Here is a 17,573-nt window from a genome sequence, read left to right as displayed (position 1 = left end):
TAACTTGGGTTTATAATATCAATCATGGTTAGCTTTATTAATATCTTGTGTTTGTAATATCGATCCCTCGCACTTCTTCATCCCTTAGGTTTTTAATTTGTATCCCTTGGATTCACTAATTCCTTAGGTTTATAATATTAAACGACTGGGTTTATTAGTTCCTTGGGTTTATAATATTAATAATCCCATTGGTTTATTATTCTCTTGACTTTAAAATATTAGTTCTTAGACTTCATTAATTCAACCATTTTTATTTTAGTATTTTACTATTTATCTTAGGGTTTGTATCCCTTGGATTTATAATATTATTCCATTTTGTTTAATATTATTCCCTCGGGTTCATAATCCCTTGGGGTTTTACTATTAATCTCTTGGGTAATAATAATAATAATAATAATAATAATAATAATAATATTATTATCATTATTATTATTATTATAATACAATAAATATATTATATAATAATAAAAATATAATTGGTATTATTATTATTATTATAACATAATTATTAATTAATATTACTAATATTATTAGGAGTTAATATTATTATTATAATAATCATAAATATATAAAAATATTTTTGTTATTATTTATACAATTATTAATAATCATAAATAGTTGGTGTTTAAAAGTAATATATATAATAATTCTCTTATGACAATTCTAATTTTTATTGCATCATAATTGCTGTTATGAGTTATATTATTATTATTATTGGATCTGAGACTTTTGTAATCCATATTGTAGAATGTATGTCTTTTGGATTAATCACATCATTAAGATTTGGTCAAAGAAGTTAGAATAAAATTAATTGATATTCTAAGTATAGTTATAAATTATTTAATATTATAATTTTAGTTATGAATTAATAATATTTTAGTTATTGTAAATTAGTAATAATAGGAAGAGGTTGATGAGAAAGTTAATAATAAAAAAATATGGCAGATTATATAATAATAAAATAAAAATAGTTGTTCTATATAATTAATAATCAGGTTTTAAGGTTAACGAAAGATTCAAATATGCTACAAGGTATAAGAATTATTTAATATAAATGTTAATTATAACTAGTAAATATTTCTTATTTGTTATTATTGTAATATTAATATAATAATATTAATATAATAATCATAAATATAATAATAATTACTGACCTTCCTAGCCTTTTACAATGTCAAAATTGTAGTGAGCTCGGGAGGCTTCTCTCCAAGCTTTTTGAGCATAGCAATAAAATCTTAAATCAAAATAAATAATTTGTTTCTTTAGGTCCTATAGACCAATGTTTGGTCTGAGCAGATGTTAACCATCATCATCATTATATATAAATATATAAGAATATGGTTGTTTTATTTATATAGTTATTAATAATCTTAAATAGTTGTTGTTTAAAAAATATACATAATAGTTATTAATGAGGTTGATATAAATCTATATGTATATATGAATCACATTGGAGAACGTGATTTTATATATGCTTTATATAAGCTTATCATTGTAATTCAACTACATTGGTAAATGTAATATTGCTAGTTTATAGTCATGACATATGCACATCATCCTAAGAAAAAAAACTATTTCTAAAAAATGTTAATTGGATTTCCAGAAATAGAATCGAGGCTAAATCCTTACTCTAAAGTTAATATAATAAAATACCAGACATATACACTTCTTTTAGATGAAAACTATTTTAACTAAAACAAAATTTTTCATATATCGGGAAATGGAATTTGGGCAAGACATTACACCAAACTAGTAGGCATTAGTCTACTTCCAAATCACTTGAATAAATGGTGGATTACGAAAAGAATGTTAATAAAAATACAACGATTAGGCCAACAAATATAAAATATAAATATAATGGGCATAAAATGGTGTCAACGGGGTATTTCCGAAGTCTAAGAAGAAATTAGATACATTAAAAATAACTCGAAAACTTTTGCAGAGATGAGAAGATTTACTTGACCTAAGTTAAAGATGAGAAGATAGTAGATACATAGAATAAATTTGTCAAACCAAAATAAAGACCACATATGAAACTCAGGATATTATTAACTTCATAAATTCATTATATCCAGAAAAATAATAACCTGACCAGAGCAGTTCCGTTCATAGCTTAATTCAATGAATGCCTCTCGAAGAGAAATGCGCCTGCCTTCAATTTATATGTGTCGAGGAGGGTACAATTCCTGCTTATTCCAATTTCAGCAGAACAGTATCATCATTGTTACATTGCACATGAACATTCTTCACTTTATTTCTACTTTTTGTGGCCAGTGCAATGAATTATTTTATACTTTAAAACCAATGTAGAATGTAGACAAACTGATGAACAAGTTGCAGCACTAAATTATTTTATACTTTAAAACCAACGTAGAATGTAGAGCTGAACAAGTGTCTGATGGCAATATTCTGCACAGCTTTACTTGCCTAGACCTAAGTTTAAGGGAGATTTGACACTGTGATTTTTCAATTGACAATTAAGCTATCCCTTCAAAATCTTTCTAGTGGGTGAGAATAAATAAAAAATATAAAGTAATATTATCAATTATTTTAGAAATTGAAGAGTATAGTCATGGTTTCGATCTTGTTGGACACTGATTTTCAGAGTACATGGTATTGTTTTAATAATGTTTAACTAGATTATTGGATGAACCATTATTCATATATAATATTGATTAAAATGTATATTTATGCCTGAGAAGGTCATAAAATTGGAGTCGAGAGAATTGTAAATGGTTGTAAATATTTATTTAACACAAAAGTTAGAGTTGCTTTTCCCAGTAATTTTCCAGATAAATCTATTGTTTATTTTGGTTCTGTGTTTTTTCTTACAAATTATTGTTCAGATCTCAGATTTAAATTAACAAGTAATTATAGCCACCAACCTACTGCATTATTCAGACATCTGATATATTGACTGAGTTTTTAACACTGAGTGTCATTTTTTTGATTATTTTCAAAGGCCCGGTACGTAAAGCTGCATTAATAAATTTAGCCTGACAATGTTCAAAATATGCGAGGGGCCAGGACACTACGGTCCCTTGAAATTTTCCTTATGTCGTCGTCGAGAGTTGACTTATGGACATAGCGATTAAAAGATCTGGAATTGTTTGCCTTCCCTAGTGAAAATACCGAAGAGAAGATGAAGAAACAGAACTGGTCAGAGTTGTGGTCCTCAACATTTAATTGTCAAATAAGGGCGAACAACGAATAAAGTCAGGTCTGAGTCACGTATATGTTTAATTTTTTTAGTCTCGAGGATATCCTAGGAGCCAACCTACTTTGCGTGGTCAGAGATTTAATATATAATATAGCAACAACTTTACCGTTTGAGCAAACATTTAGGCCTCAAATCCATTGGAAAATGTAGCAAAAGATTCCCACTGTCATATATTTAAATAGGGACATAATTGTAGAAATCAAGCATATGTGCTAGCTTATGACTCACACTTAGATAAAAGCGAGGATATGCATGTTTTTCTTTCCAAAAGAGGTAAACAAGAAAGACCAGCATGCCAAAACTAACTCTTTCTGTAATAATCTATATTTCAGTTAAAAGTATTCCAACCCAAGAAAAAATCGTACACGCAATATGCTTTTGTTGGCGCGCATCGTGAAAGCGTAAGATGTCGGCAGACAAATAACATTGAAGTATCGAAATGCTCACAAAGTAGCATTGACCAAATGTTAATTTCAAATTAGTCGAATCCCATAAAAACGATTTTGTTACTTTGAAACATTTTGTAAATGTGCACGAATAACTAAAAAAATTGTATAATCGAAATGTCAATTTCATATCCGTAGGATTCCATAAAAGCGTTCGGTGCGTCTGAAGGCATATATACGAAACATTTTATAACGTTTACAAATAAATAAAATATTGACTATATTATATTTATGAATTAATTAATTAATTAACTAATTAATGATATTTATATATCGAATTATAAAGTTACTCCTATGTAAAATTGAATGGTAAAGTAAGTTGAGTGTATGGTAAACTAATTTCACCTATACAGATTTGTTAATGGTAAAGTAAGTTGAGTGTATAGTAAACTAATTTCATCTATACAGATTTGTTAAGTAAAGAGATTTCAAATATACACTGAATTTTCTATATATATATGATGATGATGATGGTGGTGGTGGTTAACGTCCCCTGAGACTAAACATTGGTCTATCGGATCTAAAGAAACAAATTATTTATTTTGATTTAAGATTTTATTCTTATGCTCAAAAAGCTTGGAGAGAAGCCTCCCAAGCTCACTATAATTTTCACATTGTAAAAGGCTAGGAAGGTCAGTATTGTAACAAAGATTGTGAACCTGAGATCTAATGTGGTTGTAGGTGGGGCACTCTAAGAGGAAGTGGTTTTCATCCTCGATGTTCCTATTCGAGGAAGTGGTTTTCATCCTCGATGTTCCTATTCTCACATATATGGCAGATCCTTTCCATCCATGGCGTTTGGCAGATCCTTTCCATCCATGGCGTTTTAGGAACTGCCCAACGACCTGTTTCACTATAGAACTTATGAGAATTCATTCTAATCTTTTGTATATTAATTTTATTTTGTGAGCTAGTTAAAATAGAGAGATACTTTTGATCTTCTAGGGTGGGGTTGATGACCTTCTTATGATAACTTAATTTTCTTTTAGCGGCTAAATCTTTCTCATACCACATTTTTTCTTTGAACTTAGAAGTAACGATATCTTTAATGTTATTTATGTTTTGCAATGCATCATTCTTGTTGATCTCCCAATAGTTTAACCAGACCCTTGTGTCTTTATGCCACCCCGATTGAATTAATTAAATTTAAATATTATTTTTTAAAATCTGAAAATTTTAATAAATTATATCTTTTATAAAAAAAATTTAAGAGAAAATTTATTTTTATATATGGTAATTCAATTTTATTTATAAAAAGGCTAATAGAAGTATATAATAGTTTATCAATATATTATTAAATAATAGTTTATCAATATATTATTAAATAAAAATTATTTCAAGGAAAAATAGATAAAAAAGTAATTCATTGTTATTTTTTATATAATTCATAATTTACAAAATAAAATCAATCAAACCAATTTTATGATATTGAGCTGGTAAAGAGGGGGAAAGGTTATGTTTTTTTAAAATATAATTAAAGAAAAACTAATTAACTTAAAAGATTTAGAGGCATTTTAATATATTTTTAATTCTCATAGAAATTATCATAAAAATAAGAAGGTGTTGGAATAAAACTATTTATTATTTATTTAATCTTTTTAAAATAAAAGTGATACAATATACAAAACATAGATACTATCAAAACCATTATCAAAACTAAAATTAGAATACTATAAAAGGCATAAGTTAATTAAAATTAACTTTAAATTATATTTTTTTAATAATAAAATTATCTTTATTCGTTTTATCATTATTTAATATAAAAATATTTTTTCACAATTTTTATAATAATATTAAGTTTAAAAGAAAACATCATAGCAAAATAGAATATGTAATTTTTTTTATTATAGTAAAATGAGAGTAATTTGTCCACTAAAATGCATTATCAGTAAAGAAGAAAAACAAAATAAAATTTGTTCTCATTTAAAAAAATTAGTATATAAAAATATATAATTAATTATTTTATTAATAATATTAAGTCTAAAAGAAAACATCATAGCAAAATAGAATATGTAATTTTTTTATTATAGCAAAATGAGAGTAATTTGTCCATTAAAATGCACTATCAGTAAACAGGAAAAACAAAATAAAATTTGTTCTCATTTAAAAAAAATTAGTATATAAAAAATATATAATTAATTATTTTATTAATATTTTCAAAATTCAATATTACCCTAATTATTGTTGATCAGAATAATAATATTTATTGTTATTAGTTGATGAAGAATTTACAGGGTAAGTTCCTCAGATAGAACACCAAAGGACACCGCTCACAAACAGATCACAGATCAATACACCAGTACTTTTGACGTAGTTAAAACCCTCAAAGAGGGAAAGAGTCCACGGCCTGAGCCAATGTCTCTCGTGGACGGTTAACCTACAAATGACCCTCCATGCTCTTTAAATAGAGATCATGGACCAATCGGGTGTTAAGCCACAGATCAAGTGTCGGTAATACCGAGGAGAGAATGAACCATCGAATCACTACATATCGTGACCGTGGGATTGTAAGTTACAAAATGTACATAGTAAAGAAACACAGTTTACCTAACTCTATACTAGACCAAGTTATACTTAACTATTTCCTATGTGTCGGAATATCCTAACATCCTCCCTTAAGAACAACTTGGGATAGGATTGAAGGATTTACAAATATGACACAATAGGAGAAGGAAGGAGGCACTAGAGCCTATCCCCCCTTAGTGACAACTTCCTGAACTCCAACCATAAATCGAAGTTTAGTGAACTTCGCCTCTGTGAGAGCCTTTGTAAAGATGTCTGCAACTTGATCATCTGTTGAACAATATTTCACTTGAAGAACATGGTCGTGAATGAGCTTTATGATGAAGTGCATGTGCAGTTCAATGTGTTTTCTGCGCTGATGTTGGACTGGATCTTTGCATAGTTGAATGGCACTTTGATTATCACACCAAAGTGTAGTCGGATGTTGCTGCTGAAAGCCAAACTCTGACAAGATCTGACGAAGCCACAAGGCTTCCTTACTAGCTTCTACGGCACCAAGATACTCTGCTTCTATTGAAGAAAGAGAAATGGTACCTTGTTTCTTGCAAGCCCATGTAATAGGTCATGAACCCCTGTAGTAGACTTCCGATCATCAGGGTCACCAGCCCAATCGGAATCAGTGAAACCAACCAATAGAGGAGCTACTTCAGCACTGTAATGAATCCCAAACTGAACTGTACCTCGAACATAACGAAGTATTCTTTTAGCTGCTTTCCAATGACTTTCATGTGGGTTTTGCATAAACCGAGCAACAAGGCCAACAACAAAGGAAAGGTCAGGACGAGTATGGGTTAGATACAAAAGTTTTCCTACAAGTTGACGGTATAAGGTAACATCAACTTCAGGAGAAGTACAAGTGATTGAAAGTTTGACTCCAGACTGAAAAGGAGAAGGGGCTGGCTTACAGTCTTCCATGTGAAAATGGCGTAGAATATCACAGGCATACTTGGACTGGGAAAGGGAAATACCTTCCTTGGATTGCAAGACTTGAAGACCAAGAAAATAATGTAAGTGTCCTAAGTCTGTCATTTCAAACTTCCTTTTAAGGCTAGACTTCCCATGGTTTATAAGGTTGGGATCACTACCAGTCAGGATAAGATCATCAACATAAAGAACAAGAATGATAAGAGACTTGCCCACTTTGTTGGTGTAAACAGTATTGTGAGAATGACACCTAGAAAAGCCATTTTCTAAAAGAAAGTTATCCATTTTGGCATACCAAGCTTGAGGAGCTTGCTTGAGACCATAAAGGGATTTCTTAAGTCGACATACAAGGCTAGAGTCTGTTTGTATAAATCCAATAGGTTGTTCCGTATAGATTTCTTCATGCAAGTCCCCATGCAAGAAGGCAGATTTAACATCCATCTGATGGACTTCCCATTTGAAAGAGGCAGCAAGGGAAAGAACAAGGCAGATAGAGTTCATTTTGGCAACAGGGGAGAAGGTTTCAGTGTAGTCAATGCCTTCAACTTGTGAAAAACCCTTAGCAACAAGATGAGCTTTATGTTTATCAACTTTCCCGTCTGGTCCATACTTGGTTCTGTAAATCCATTTGCATCTAACAAGTTTTTGTCCCCTTGGTAGAGGAACAAGATCCCATGTATCATTTGCCAATAATGAATGATATTCTTCATTCATAGCTGCTTCCCAATATGGATGGCCTGAAGCTTCTGCAAAGGTGTCAGGATCATAATTCACTGAAGCTTGAGCTAGTAAAGAAGAGGCTCTATCAAACAGAGAACGTGTACGTCACTAATCTGTAGGATCACCGGCAAGATCACCTGCTGCATCCCGAGTAGCACGGACCCATTTTGGAAGCTGAGGAGCTGAAGGAGGATCCTGAGAAGGTGGGGGAGGATTTTCATCCTCGCTTTCATCATCTGTAGAAGAAATATTTTCAAAAGTAGAAGACATAGGGAGAGGTGGCACATCCGCCGAACTAGGCTCATAGGCCGATATATTTTCAGCAAAATTTACATCTCTTCTAATGATAACATTTTTGGACTTAAGTGGAATAAGTCTATATCCTTTGACATCTTCAGAATATCCAACAAAAATAAAATTTTCACTCTTAGGTTCTAAAGCTTTATGTTTCTCATCTGGAATATGGGCCCATGCTTCACTTCCAAAAACACGAAAGTGACTTACATCTGGTTTAATTGAGCTCCATGCTTCTTCTGGAGTGATATTCTTTAAAACCTTAGTAGGAGTGCAATTTATTATGTAATTTGCACATTTAATTGCTTATGCCCAATAATTAATACTAAGTCCTTTAGATTGAAGCATACAATTAGCCATTTCCTTTAAGGTGCGATTCTTCCTTTCAGCTACACCATTTTGTTGTGGAGTATATGGAACAGTATGTTGCATTTGAATTCCATTCTCAGCGCAAAAGTTGATGAATTTGTTGTTAACATATTCTCCACCATTATCAGATCTTAGCTTAAGAATTTGATGTCCAGATTGTTTTTCAACAAAGGCCTTAAAGGCCAAGAACATGTTAAATACTTTAGTCTTGAGTTTTAAGAACTATACCCAAGTGCATCTAGAGAAATCATCAATGAAAGTTACAAAATACTTGTAGCCAGAGAATGAAACAACTGGAAGTGGACCACATAAATCACTATGCACAAGCTGTAAAGGGGCTGAGGTGTGCCAAGAGGCATGTTTTTCAAAACTGTCCCGATGATGTTTTCCAAGTACACATCCGGAACAAACACTATCTCTACAAGATACCATTGGAAGACCTGTCACCGTATTTTCTTTACATAGATTCTGAAGAGAGTGATAGTTTAAGTGACCAAATCACTCATGCCAAAGTTTGCTCACTTCATCATTATGAGCAACAAATACTGAGGGAAGATTTGATGACCCAAAGTTGTGAAACTTATACAACCTTGTAGAATCATTAGCAATGCCAGTAGCTAAAATCTATCTAGGATCTCTTAGGTCCTTAATTACAACATCGTGAGGTGAAAATTCAACTATTTTACCTTTACTTGAATGAGTTATCTGATATACAGATAGAAGGTTGCAGGATAAGGTTGGAACACATAATACATCATTAAATTGACCATTGTCTATATGAACAGTTCCAGTCCATACAACACTAAGAGATCTATCATCACCAACATATATATTTTGGTGTTACAATCATTTAAAGAAGAAAACATGGCTTTGTTTTGGGCCATGTGATAAGAAGCTCCAGAATCAATGAGCCACTCATGAGAATGAGAAGAGGAAGATACATTTAGTGCATAGCCAGACCGAGATGCTTGACAACCACATGCAGAAAGTGCTATCCTTGAAAATGAAGTTGAAGTCTTATCATTTTGTTGAAATGATTTTTCATTTTGAGGCTGAAATTGCTTAGGACCCTTGTTTGGTTTAGGACCATTCCTTTTAGGATACAATTTCTTAGGATTCTTTGAATTTGGTTGCTGTTGGGCAGCTAACGCTTTCTTAGAAGAGTTTCCAAGATTAAGAAGACCAAGGTGTAAGATTTTTTCTTGTTCTCTTATTAAAGAATCACAAAAGGAATCAAAGAAAGGGGACTTGTAGGCTTGTCCTTGAGAAATGAAGGCTTCTCTTGTAGAATGGAAGGTGGAAACAAACTTAGAATAGTCTGGTCCCAACTTAGTAAGGATGGAATAGGTAAGGCTACTATCTTCTTTCTTAACCTTAACACCTTCCAAGAGAAGTCTAAGGGTCTTGAACTTGGAAAAAAAATCTTCAATGCAAGAAAAATTATTGGGGTCCAATGTAAGAAACTCGTTTTTGAGTTGATGGGCTCTAAGTTCATTTTTAATTCCAAAAATTTTAATGATTTATTTCATTTCTTCATCAGGAGTATCAAGTTCTGCTATATGGAATATAAGGTTTGGAGAAATAAACATCCCTATCTATCCACGTGCTTGATCTTGCCTATTTTCCCATTTAGCTGGCTTATCTTCATATTTCGGTTTGGTTTGTTGGCCTAAGGCTATTCTGTAGAGACCTTTACTTCTAAGTAAATCCACAATGTAGGACCACCATTGGAAGTAGTTGGTGCTGTCAAGAATAAATTGGCATGGACTTTCAATTTTAACAGAAACTGAAGCTATAGATGCTAAAACTAAGTGTTCCAATGGAAAGATCTCGGAAAATTAGGCTAGTTCAAAAAAATGGCACTGAAAATGACTTCTGGATGAAGCAGTTATGGCTTTTTGAAGAAAAGTTGATGAAGATGCCGACGAAGTGCGGGAATGTGCGGAAATGAAAATTCCAGCCCCCCAAAAAGGAGACTTGAACTCAAAACCTCTACTCTCATAAATTAGCTTTGGACCAAGTGAGCTAAACTAAAAGTTTGAGAGAGAGAGAGCTTTGGGTTGCGTGCTTGCTTGAGAAAGCTCTTTTTTTCCCTACAAAACAAAAACACAAAACCCAACAGGGACATACAAAAAAAAAACAAACCTTATGGATCGAAGTTAGTTTTAGCCGGAAACCAAATATTTTCCTCAATGTTTCTGATTTTCCGAGATCACAGTAAGGCGCAGCGGAAAAGAGCATACGCATGAGAAAAATCCTTCCTTTCTATTTCTGATTTTCCTAGATCGCACAGAGTCGTGGGGCAAAGAGCATACACAAAAATGAAAGGTATAGATCCGGTAATAAGAAAAACAAAAAGCTAAATAAACCGAAACCAAAATAAACAGAGAGAAAATAACTGTAAACTGCAAATAAACACTGTATACCTCCAGATCTTAAAAATGACGTAGCTAGGGCTACCAGAAACCTTTTCGCGTGAAACGAAAGGGGTTCCTCACTAGAACAGATGCTCCTAACACAAGAGAGCAGTCCTCTCGGCCCGAAAGCAGTCAAAAACAGTAGATCTAGGAAACGGTAGTCGGATGCAGTTCTACCGGCTTCAGATTTGGATCACCAACGATTGCGGCCCTCAAATAGCTCTGATACCAAGTAGGAATTTATAGGGTAAGTTCCTCAGACAGAACACCAAAGGACACCGCTCACAAACAGATCATAGATCAATACACCAGTACTTTTGACGTGGTTAAAACCCTCAAAGAGGGAAATAGTCCACAACTTGAGCCAACGCGGCCACTTCAGGCAATTTATTAATAAAAGAATGAAAATTTACATAAGCTTCTCTCATGGACGGTTAACCTACAAATGACCCTCCATGCTCTTTAAATAGAGATCATGGACCAATCGGGTGCTAAGCCACAGATCAAGTGTCGGTAATACCGAGGAGAGAATGAACCGTTGGATCACTACATATCGTGACCATCAGATTGTAAGTTACAAAATGTACATAGTAAAGAAACACACTTTACCTAACTCTATACTAGACCAAGTTATACTTAACTATTTCCTATGTGTCGGAATATCATAACAAAATAATAATCTTCTTCAATAATAATAATAGAACATAGGAAATTCTAAGTGTTTAATTATAATAAAAATATTATAACATTTTGATTTATTAAATTTATTTTCTTTATAAAATTTTAAAATATATAACAAGAAATATACTTTCTAGTATTATTATTAAAAAAGTAAGTTCTTTTCTATTGAATAAGTAATTGTTAGGGGTTAGAAATTTTACTTCTCATTTAAGTTATAATTACCAAATGAGATGTTTATAATTGGAAGATCTTATCTTATAAGATATTGATAATATTAAAAGCACTATTACATTTAAATTTAAAGAGAATTTAGATATAATAAAGAGTAAAAAAAAAAAAAAAATCATATAATAAAGAGTAAAAAGAATAAAGTGAAATATAAGATATTACAAGAAAGTGAGAAATTTTAATCTAGGAAATTGTAACACTCCAAGATGTGGAAGTAAAAAAAAATATTGTTGTTAGTATTCTACTTTTAAATTTTTGAAATTAGGAAAAGAAATAGAAAAAGAATAGTTACAATATATAAATAATAAATTTCTTTTGTGTAATTCTAGAAATGGTTAAGAGTGAGAAGAGATTTGGGGAAACACTTGGAGGCACTTATTATTTAGTTTCTTTTCTTCTAAATCCTAGAGTTAAAAAGCACTCCGAAGGGATGAATTGGGGGGTTTTCCACCAGAGGGAGGAACCACCTGAAGAAGAAGGAAACGTGAAAACTACATGCGTATTTCTAGAGTTGGTTTGGACCAGTTGAAATTTCTCGAGTTAGATTGATTTCTGAGAAGTTTTAGACTTGGCTGGTGTCCTGAGGTTTGGAAGCATAACCTTGATAGGTTATATCCAGTTGTGAGAAGTGATTGCTAGGTGGGGAATATAGACGTAATTGTCAGTTCCATTGGAAGGATGATCTAGTCTCATTCTAGTTCTGAACTCTTCATCATTTAAGGAATTTCAGATGAGTACATTACTCACCCGTCCTAATGATAGAATAAAGTTTGTAATAATGTGTGGCACTATGAATTCATTTATGAAAGGGAAGCAATAAATATTTGGTTGTTGTTTTTAAAAGTTTTCTTCGAGTTCTTTATTTATGTGGAAGTTACCTAGTAGGAAAGGTTTAATGGTTGGTAAAGATCAACAATGTGCCTAAGTATTTCAATCCTAGTTAAGAGGAAGACTATAGGCAATGTTGCTGATAATAAAATGCAAAACCTAGGACTGTACCTAAGATTAGCTTGGTGAATGGATTTTTATTATCCTTATGAACTATGCAATTAATATTCTTCAAGTTACTACTATTGCCCTCTGAATACAGAGAACATTCATGAATGGCACACAAACGCGTTAATGCTATCATAATAAGAATGAATATAAAAAATGTATATAGATATAAGCACAACTGTAGCTACTTGTGTTGAATTACAATAATTAACAATGAATGATTTTCTATTGAACTATGAACCTAAATTAAAAAAAATTGTACTTCGGATAGCAAATTTGAGTCACGTTCAGGACATAGTAAGGAAACATTGAAAGAACCCACCAGATTTACCTCCTGGTCAGTCCCATTAGGACAACGAGGAATTCGTTTCGGGTAGCTGAAAGTGAAACCTGAAACTCTTACTTTAAATAAAAGGAAACCATGTTATTAGGTGCAACTTCTAAGCTATAAGTGAAATAATTCTTAGCACTCAAAAATGAAAATAGTTTCAATGATATGAAATGAGTAGAAAATAGAAATAACCTACAACATTCATTCTTGCCATTACAAAGAGAAGAACACATATAAGCTACTACAAAAACATTTCATAGTTAAATTGAACTCACCAAAGGCAATTTGAATCTCATAAGCCGAAGGTTTGAAACCCTCGACAACAAACTTACACCGAGGCATCTTAACCAATTAACCTAGTCGATGGCATGGAAGCAAGCCTGTAATTTAAAAGAGCCCAATATGCAATACAGAGCAATGGTTCTCAAATAGAAAGGAGTAATACATCATGGTTGATGTAGATATATTAATAAAACTAAGTAAATGTCTCATATAAGCTACAGGAGATAAACCCTAAGGTTGAAACCTCTTGATGACAAAGAGTAAACCTCAGGGAAATGACAAAAGGAGATTGAATTAGTCCTTAGCTTCATTAGTGAGATGGAGGTACAAACCCAAAACATCTGAGGGTTTCTTTTTTGAAAGAAAACGTGTCAAGAGCCTGTCCCTTTTTTGCATGAAAAGAATAATTCTCATGGGAAACACAGGAAAGTAGATGCAATTACCAATCTGAGGGTGGAGAGTCATTCCTTCCAAACCAACCTGGTGGCCGAGGTGCAAGTATTAATGAAAAAATGTTCAAAACCTGAAACAACCTCTTCTAATTAAGGCTGAACCCCTTCTTCAATTTCTCATGGAGTATCACTTATCTATCTCTAAAGTTATCTATTCTGCTACCCTAGCAGAACCACTTAAAATTTCCCCAACAACATGAGCCTTATAAATCTTTTAAAACATCACAAAATCATGATCATAAGACTATTAGTCAAGGTTTACATACTTATGTCTAAAGCGATGCGAGATTGATCGAACGGTCGACAACCTTACTGATCCAATGGTCACCGTGTCATCGCTCGAAATTCTGTGCAACCTTTAACTAGCCTAATGAACCCAATGGGGTTTATAAACACTTGGGCTATAGAAGTGTGGGTCCAGTTTTTCCCACATGCTTAATTCCTTAGGATGGATCTAATGGGGTTTATAGAATGTAATATAATCGATGTCGGTTTTGGTTCATGAGTTAACATCCACCCATTTCTTTAGCTTGATATCCATCAGATAATGATGGCCACTTGATCCTCCGGTTTGTGGGAATTCTAATTAGACCATGAGTTAACACTAGGCTAACCCCCGTTGTTGACTAATTGTAAAGCGTTGATAATAAAATCAACGGCTTATGATGAGTGCGGCACTTCAAGCCCAATTAAGGAACCTATATACCTTCAAACCACGCAGTTACAAATACACATGAAAAGGAACCTGCAGTTGCTAATACACACGAAAAGAGATAAAACTCATTTGCATAATAATCAAAACTTTTTGAAATAAACAGGAAATTCAACAAAACATAGTGATATTACGAAGGAATGAAACACCTATGGGATTAACCAAATCTACACAGAAAGACACAAAGAGAAATTTTCTACTACTAAATCTTATATATGGGAAAACAAGCTGAATAAGTCAAAATCCCCTTATTATGATTCAGAACTTACATAAGTACTGTTTCAATTAACAACCAGATCCTAAATCAAAGGACCAAACTAACTAATCCTATCTAATATGCATGATATTCTCCTCGAGAATCTGCACTACATCTAACTACTTGAATTTATTACATGGTAATCTATATCCTAGATTCTAGTCTAAATCATATCCAGAAAGCTTTGAAAATTGACAGCTAAAGGACCCCACTACTTTTCTTGTAATGTTTTTTGAATTTTTGGAATAATACGAAGCTTTTTGTCATTTAAGCCTCATGATCTCGCATTAGACTCCTAAGGAAAAAATTCTCCATGGGCTCCTATCCATGAGCTCTTCTACAGAACTGACCAATTTCTGTAGTGTAGCATCTATCACCCAAGTAGCTTCAGCAATTTGTTGATCTTTCCACTTGACCAAATACTAAAAATACTCCTATCCCCTTGTCTAGCTGCGATTCCTTTGTTGTAGGTAACTGTTTTACGCAAACAGTTTATTGTTTCTCTTGGTCTTCTATTGTGTCGTCTGCATTATCACCTTCATACCTGTACAAATCAGTAACATTGAAAATTGGAGATATTCCAATATCAGAGGGTAATTCAATTTCATATGCGTTTGCATAAAATTTTCTCAATACTCTGCATGATCCAATTTTCTTGAACTTTAACTTGTTATACTCTCTTTTTGGAAATATTTCCTTCCTAAGGTGTGCTAAAACCAATTCTCCAACTTCAAAGTTAAATTCTCTCCTTCTCAAGTCTTCTCTGCTTTTGTTCTTTAAGTTTCTGTCCTGTAACTGTTGTTTTACCTGTTCATGTATTACTTTCATTTTTGAAACAAAATCTTCCCCTCCAACACTTCTCATCTCATCTTTTCCTAGATTTCTTAATTCAGACACTCTCCTTAGATGCATTCCATAAACTATATGGAATGGAATCTGCCCTGTACTCCTGTTAGGAGAGTCATTATATGAATATTTAGCCTATGCCAATTCTTGATCCCATTGTTTTGGATGCTCACTTGTAAGAATTCTCAAAAGATTACCTAGGCTTATGTTTACAAATTCAGTCTATCCATCCGTTTGAGGATGATAAGCAGAACTGAAACTCAATTTAGTTCCAAGGTCCTTCCACAAATTCCTCCAGAAATGTCCAACAAATTCAAAGTCTCTATTTGAAACAATACTCTTAGGTAACCCATGCAATCTTATAATCTCTTTAAAAAACAGATTAGTAATGTGAGTGGCATCACTGGTTTTATAACATGGAATAAAATGTGCCATTTTTGAAAACTTTTCAACTACAACATAAATTGAATCATTTCCTCTTTGAGTCTTTGGGAAGCCCAAAACAAAATCCATGCTTACCATATCCCAAGGAGTATTTGGAATAGGTAATGGAACATACAACCCTATGTTTTGGCTTTTTCCTTTTGCATACTGACAGACTTTACAATTTTTCACATAATTTTCCACTTCTATCCTCATCTTCGACCATAAATAAGACTTGTTCAACAACTCATAAGTCTTATCTGCACCAAAATGTCCTACAAGTCCACCACTATGTTTCTCCTTGATTAAAATTTATCTCAAAGAAAAATTTGGTATGCACAGTTGATTTCTTTTAAACAACAAGCCATCTTGCAAGGAATAATCAAGCCACTTACTTCTGTCTAATAAAACAGGATTTTTACAAGCTTCAAATGCCTCTTTAAAATATAAGTGTTTTTCATACAATTCCTTAGGAAAATCAAAACCCAACAGTTGAATTTGACTTTCTTGAAGTAGTATGTTTCTTCTACATAAGGCATCTACTACTTTATTTTATTGTCCATTTATATGCTTCAAGACAAAATTAAAACCTTGAAGATACTCTGCCCATTTGGCATGTTTTTGGTTAAGCTTTGGTTATTGGATAATGTACTGCAATGCATGGTTGTCTGAATAAAGTATAAACTCTTTAGACATCAGGTAATGTCTCCACTTCTTCAATGACTGCACAATTGCATAAAAATCTTTATCATAAGAAGAATACTTCTTCTTTAACTCATTCAATTTCTCATTGAAATAAGCTACAGGTCAGTCCTCCTGACTTAAAACACCTCCAATGGCTTCTCCAATGGCATCACATTTCACTTGGAAAGGTTTATTAAAATCAGGTAAAATCAAAATAAGTTTTTTAGTGATCTTTCTTTTCAACAGCTCAAAGTTCCTCTCTACTTCAGCGGTCCACTTAAATGGTTGTCTATATTTCTTTATAGTGTCGATAATAGAAGCATTGATCTTACTAAAATTAATTATGAATTTTCTATAAGAACTAGCAAGATCATGAAAGCTTCTTACCTCAATTTTTTTTTTGGTGAAGGCCACTATGTGGTTGCCTTGATCTTCTCTAGATCCATCTTTAATCCCTCAACAGAAACAACAAAACCCAAATACACCAATTTTTCCTTCATGAATGGACACTTCTTTAAGTTTATTAGTAAATTCTCTTGCTGCAACCTTTGTAAGACATAATTCAGATGTCTTGTGTGTTCCTCCTTAGACCTACTACAAACTAATATCTCATCCAGATATACTATTACAAATTTACCAATAAATACATTCAAAACTTCATTCATAAGCCTCATGAATGTACTAGGTGCATTTGAAAAGCCAAAAGGCGTTACCATCCATTCATACAACCCTTCATTTGTTTTAAAAGTAGTTTTCCATTCATCCCCTT

This window comes from Pinus tabuliformis, chromosome 4_2, assembly GCF_031772625.1.
Source record: "Pinus tabuliformis cultivar Carrire ecotype Pingquan chromosome 4_2, CPIR1, whole genome shotgun sequence".
Taxonomy (NCBI): domain Eukaryota; kingdom Viridiplantae; phylum Streptophyta; class Pinopsida; order Pinales; family Pinaceae; genus Pinus; species Pinus tabuliformis.
Note: the sequence above shows the minus strand (reverse complement) of the source record.